We start from the raw sequence: 6,590 nt of genomic DNA, 5'->3' as shown, positions 1-6,590 counted from the left end.
GTTGTTCAGTGGCTACTTTTCTCTTGGTAAGGGTAGAAGAGACTTTAGCCATGGTAAACAGCTCTCCTGGGAGTAGAATACTCCAAAATCAAACCATTGTTCTCTGGTCTTGGACAGTGCCATAGCCTCTTTTCCATGGTCTTCTTTTGTCTTAGTTTAGAGTTCTCTTGCTTGAGCGTACACTCTGGACATTATTCTATCTTATTTCTCATCTTATTTTAAAAAAGAATATAGTTTATGAAATATATACCTTAATGTTGGTACGGTTCTTAAAATGTTTTATTTTAAATGTTAATTGCTTTTCTTGTATTTTCCTTATTTCCTTTCCTTAGTGGATTATCTTTCCTGTTGGAGCTCTTGGGCTTACAGCATTCTGCTTTTCCAACTAAGGTTGTAGCTCAGCAAGTAATGATTAATAATAATGATAATAATAAAGATAATACCTGACAGTGTATTTCTAGACAACTGTGTGCCTTACTTCGTTAAAAAAAAAAAATTATTTTCCCCTCTAAGGTAATTCAAGACTGAACCCAATCTTTCTTTTTTACTTTTTACATGAAACGTTTATGATGTATAATTCATAACGGAATTATATGATCGGATTTCACCGCATGATTTTTTAACACAGTGTACTCTACTTAATGATCTCTCTCTCTCTCTCTCTCTCTCTCTCTCTCTCTCTCTCTCTCTCTCTCTCTCTCTCTCTCTCTCTCTCTCTCTCTCTCTCTCTGTCTAAAAAAAATTCAATATATGTCTGTATTTCCTGTTTTCCTATTATACTTTCTTGAGTCATTTAAGAAAATTATAAAAAAACTATCTCCTTTATTTATCAAGTAAAAAACCCATTAAACCTACATTTTAAAATAAAGAGCCCATTCCTATTTCACATAAAATTCTATAAAATATTAGAACACATCTCTTTTCGATAGAGTTTTTTAAAATTGCATAAATAGTAAGTAACTGGATCAGCTATAATCCTTTTGCCGTTCCTTTAATATCCCTCAAAAAGGAAATCCATTTTCGAAAAATGTCCCATAACATTTCACTCACATGGCACCGAAGGAATATCAAACGACAGTTCCACGTACGTCACGTCCAACCGGCTTTAGAATGTAAAACTATTCACAGTACATTTGGCATTTCCATGGAGTTATTTCATGCGTAATGATTCGAGAACCCGTGAATGTTCAAAGGCCTCTATCAAACGCTTGGAGATTGGAGATATGAAAACAGTTTGGTTTGTGTTTTTGTTGAGAGAGAGAGAGAGAGAGAGAGAGAGAGAGAGAGAGAGAGAGAGAGAGAGAGAGAGAGAGAGAGAGAGAGAGAGAGAGAGAGAGAGAGAGAGAGAAATGGGGGGGAGAGAGAGGGAGAATTCAACAAGGTTTATAAATAAATCTGAATGAAAATTCTGCAAGAAGAGAGGGAGAGAGAGAATTCATTCTGCATTTACAAATACATCTGAGCAAAAATTGAGAGAGAGAGAGAGAGAGAGAGAGAGAGAGAGAGAGAGAGAGAGAGAGAGAGAGAGAGAGAGAGAGAGAGAGAATTAAACAGCTTTTTAATATGTATGCATGTATCTTTATATAAGACGAATATTACCATTATTTCAACAAATAAATGACTATGAGAGCATGAACTGAAGGCAAAGAATGAAAAACTTGCCAAAGTACTATCGCTATCCTTAGCTTTTCTGGCAAACCTAATATTCAGTAGAGCAGAGAGAGTTGATGATTGCCCTCTCTCTATTTATATGCAGAGGAGAAGATTTATCATAATTCTTTATTGCTGGGTACTTCAATTATTCCCGCTATGGAGTGTACTACCTTCGTTCCATGCAGTGTTTGCCTTCTGACGTTGAAAGGAAATCCATGAATGGAGAACATGTTATGCAACAACAGGCTGGCCTCTGGAATAGGATATGATCAGATTTATCTCATAATATATATATATATATATATATATATATATATATATATATATATATATATATATATATATATATATGTGTGTGTGTGTGTGTGTGTGTGTGTGTGTGTGTGTGTGTGTGTGTGTCCTGGTCATTCCCCTCTAGAAATATTAGCTCTACTCTGAATGAATCTACGCTGCCAATATTGGAAATCTCATATGTCACACTGGCACAAATTGTGCATGATCTCCAGGATAAGAAAGATGGGAGGGAAACTCGGCCAACCATAATGTTTCACAAAGAGGAGTAAATCAGCTGATTCCAAAATGTAGACAGGAAAGAGCTTAGAGAAACTTTGTCTACAGTGCTTGCATTGATGTCTTTGACATCTACTCTGGTTCTTTTGTCAGTGACCCATTAGTTAATGTTCATAATGCAGTCGAAATTAGAGAAGCAGATTCCATAAGGAACTGAAATTATACGTATATGACTAAAGATTCCAACCACTGTGCAGCAGGTCCACACACAGGCAACAAATGTGTTTATACTCTGGCTCTTGGTATCATAAGAACACTAGGGAAAGATGTCACTCTAGAAAAGCTGTTGTCACATTAGATGGCTCCTTATCTATTGGCACTATTTGACTATAATGAGTACATGTGTATAACCCATAAATGTGTTTTAAAAACCAAATTGCAAGTAATGTTAGAAAAATTTAATCAGAAACCTCCAAATGTCATCATCCTAGATACATATGCCTTATTCTGGAGAGTTTCCTGGCCCGCTTAACCAGCCAAGGTTTCTGATTTTCTTAATAAAGCAGTGGCCAAAATTATAAGAAATGCCGAAGTAGTTTCTATACTGTACATGGTATTTGACCTCTATTACAAAATTAGCACTAAGTTAACCGTGTATACTTCTTTACTGAAGATATGCCACTTCCAAATGAAAGTATTTCTGAATGTCACCGCCATTAAGAAGCAAATAATACGAATGATTGTTGAATGAATGAGTAATATGCCTCCAGTACCAGGTAAACAGATCCACAGCCAATAAAGATTGGAGTTGGCTTTCAACAGACAAAAATTTTTCATCAAGAAGCTGATGTTCGGATGGCATACACCATGATCACATGCTTCAAGAATCTGCTGCTGAGCAACAAGCTATTAGAGCTGTTTCAGATGACACAGATATCCTGATCATTTTAGTCCATCATTTGTATGCAGAAACAAATGGATTGCCTGCACATATATCACTTTATATAGAATCATCCCCGAGAACCACTCCCCTAATTATAAACAAGTTAATCATAGTACACAGAGACATCATAGCAAGCATTCCTGCTGCTCACGCACGTACTAGATTGGACACACTTTCGTCCTTTGCTGGTGTAGGTAAAGCAACAGCCTTTTAAAAGCAGAAAACGTTAAATGGTCTTCGGAAACTAAGCGATTCAAATGCCACAAAGGAAAAGATAACAAAATCGTGTCTAGCCTATAGTTCACATCCATACTGTGTAGCCATGAAAAAAAAAAAAAAAAGATCTTGATATATTGCTTGCAGAAATCTTCAGACGGAAAATTGCAGGGAAGTGGCAAGCTGCATCAAAGTTACGCAATCTTCCACCAGCCATGGAAAACTTTGAAGCACACTGCCTACATGCTTATTATCAAGCAGCACTGGAAAGCTGCAGGTTTTGCATCCAGGCCAAAAAGTAGCCCCCAATAACGTGGTTGGGAAGTAAAGGGCTCAACGCTGCTTCCCAGTAGCTTATAGTCTTCAAGGACAGATGCCCGCGGCACCAGAAGAAATAATAAGCCTCATTAAGTCTGCAGGCAAAACTGGATGTAGCACAGCACTCTGCACCTGCACAAAACAATTACTCCCCTGTAAAATATTCTGCAAGTGTAGCAAATCCTCCCAAGTCATAATTTGGGTATTTGAAAATATAGATGGTGTTTCCTTACGCCCCTATTACACGTATCCAGTTTCCTATGGCCAGCCTGGCCTACGCCCGGTAGGAAAATTCTAGCTTACGGCTAGAGCTATTACACGTATTTGAACGGCCGGAAGCAAGTGGGTCAGGGTGGCACTGTTTGTGGTGGAGGAGTTACATGTCTTATCTCGACGTCATTCTCATTCCTATTGCTCTAGCGTGCAATAGGTGAAAACATGAAAAAGGAAGATTTGGTTCAAACAATGGCTGCATAAACGACAAAAATACTCTCATGTTAACTTAATGAAGGAACTACCACTAGAAAAAGATGACTGGTTCAACTACATACGAATGGATCACAACACAAGTCGGACACATTTGGAACTCTTAAGTCAGGTATCACCTTCAATAAGAAAAATAGGACACTTGCATGAGAGAAGCAAATAGTCAACATGAGCGTCCTTCAGCCACTCAGACTGATGTCATACCATATGGTGAGCTATTACACGCTACGTCCTCAGTCCTGACGTACGACGGCCGTCCGGGCAACTTTAGTACTGGCAAAAGTTCATCCGGTCGGCCGTGGTTGAGCTTTCATACGGCCGATTTGCTATCACACGCTCTGGTTTGAACATATGCAAGCATCGCGACCGACGGCGGCGTAGGAAACCGGATAAGTTTAAAGCCCCTATTACACGTATCCAGTTTCCTACTGCCAACCTGGCCTACAGCGTCGTAGGAAAATTCTGGCTTACGGCTAGAGCTATTACGCGTATTTGTACGGCCGGAGGCAAGTGGGTCAGGGTGGCACTGTTTGTAGTGGAAGAGTGACATGTCTTATCTCGACGACATTCTCGTTCCTATTGCTCTAGCGTGCTACTTGAAGGTGAAAACAAGGAAAAGGAAGATTTGGTTCAAACAATGGCTACATAAACGACAAAAATACTCTCATGTTAACTTAATGAAGGAACTTCCACTAGAAAAAGATGACTGGTTTAACTACATGCGAATGAATCACGACACATATTTGGAACTCTTAAGTCAGGTATCACCTTTAATAGAAAAAAAGGACACTTGCAAGAGAGAAGCAATAGGTCAACATGAACGTCCTTCAGCTGAGCATTCAGACTGATGTCATACCATATGGTGAGCAATTACACGCTACGTCCTCAGTCCTGACGTACTAAGACCGTACGGCCAACTTTAGTACTGGCGAAAGTTCATCCGGCCGGCCGTGGATGAGCTTTCATACGGCCGATTTGCTATCACACACTCCGGTTTGAACATATGCTAGCGTCGCGACCGACGGCGCCGTAGGAAACCGGATAAGTGTAATAGGGGCTTTAAACTGTTTAGTCAAAGGACGTACGGAATCGCCACGTATTAAGAAACTTCATATTTTTTTTCCAGTATTTTCTAGTTTTGATATCGAATTATTATTATTTCCTATCTTTTCCTAATGTTAGAGAGAGAGAGAGAGAGAGAGAGAGAGAGAGAGAGAGAGAGAGAGAGAGAGAGAGAGAGAGAGAGAGAGAGAGCGTATGTAATATGCGTCATGGTGGATATACGGTAGTTCAATTTTGTATTTATGATTGACGAAATTATGTTATCATTTTCATTGTCACCTTCTTTATCATTTTCTTTTTAAATGTCGCTACTTTTATTTATACTAATTTTATTACTATTATTATTATTGTTATTGATTTTTATCTTTATTAGTTTTATTATTACAATGTAAGCTCTTTCTAGTAGTGACTCAACAAATGGCAATGTAATATACTACCATTATGTCCATATTTCTGGACATTTGGGAAAGCATTCTCATTCCTCCTTTTCTAATCCGACATTTAAAGGTTTAAAGGCCGCTCATGAATGGCAGAGGCTAGGGACAGTGACATTGTGTTATCGAGCAGGACAATCCCCTAGAGATTGGCCATATATACATATGATCAACGCCCAAGCCTCCTCTCCACCCAAGCTAGCACCAAGAAGGGCCAGGCAATGGCTGCTGACGACTTAGAAGATAGACCGATGGAAGCTAAGGAGTTTGAGCGGGACTCGAACCCCAGTCTGGCGTTCACCAGTTAGTGGCGTTACCACACCGGCCGCCACAACCCTAAGATTAAATAATCTATGGACAAATGGATAAAAATATTTTAAACATAAGCAGTCAATAAATATGTCAATATAAAACAAAGATAATCGTAATGTTTCCAAGGGTAGCAGATCCATTACAAGGACTGCCACTTTTATTTCGTAAAAGAAGATGAAGTAAAGGAAATGTGTAACAGCAAACGCTCTCTTTGTTAGGTTAAGATTAATATATCATAGATTTTTTTATATGGAATAATAATTAAAATTTATTTGTTTATGTTGTAATTATGTAATGTTTATTCCATTCGTCATAGACTTCAACCTCGTCAGTAACACCAGAACTGACGTTCAAAGTTTCATTTAAACTTTCAATTGAAGCTTGACGTATGTCCTGATTGCGTTTTAACATTTGAAGAAAAACAGTTTGTTTTTATAATAACAGACATACATTTGTCGGTTTTTTTTTTTTTTTTTTTTTTTTTTTTTTTTTTTTTTTTTTTTTTTTTTTTTTTTTACGGTTTTGTGAACTTGTTTCATTTTGAGCTGTGATAATCTGTTCATATTGTTGATAGAATTATAACAATAACTACTTAATCTTGAGGTCTATCATCAAGATTTTCAAAGATGATAAATACGTCTCATCATACATACAAA

Source organism: Palaemon carinicauda, chromosome 12, assembly GCF_036898095.1.
Source record: "Palaemon carinicauda isolate YSFRI2023 chromosome 12, ASM3689809v2, whole genome shotgun sequence".
Lineage (NCBI taxonomy): Eukaryota > Metazoa > Arthropoda > Malacostraca > Decapoda > Palaemonidae > Palaemon > Palaemon carinicauda.
Note: the sequence above shows the minus strand (reverse complement) of the source record.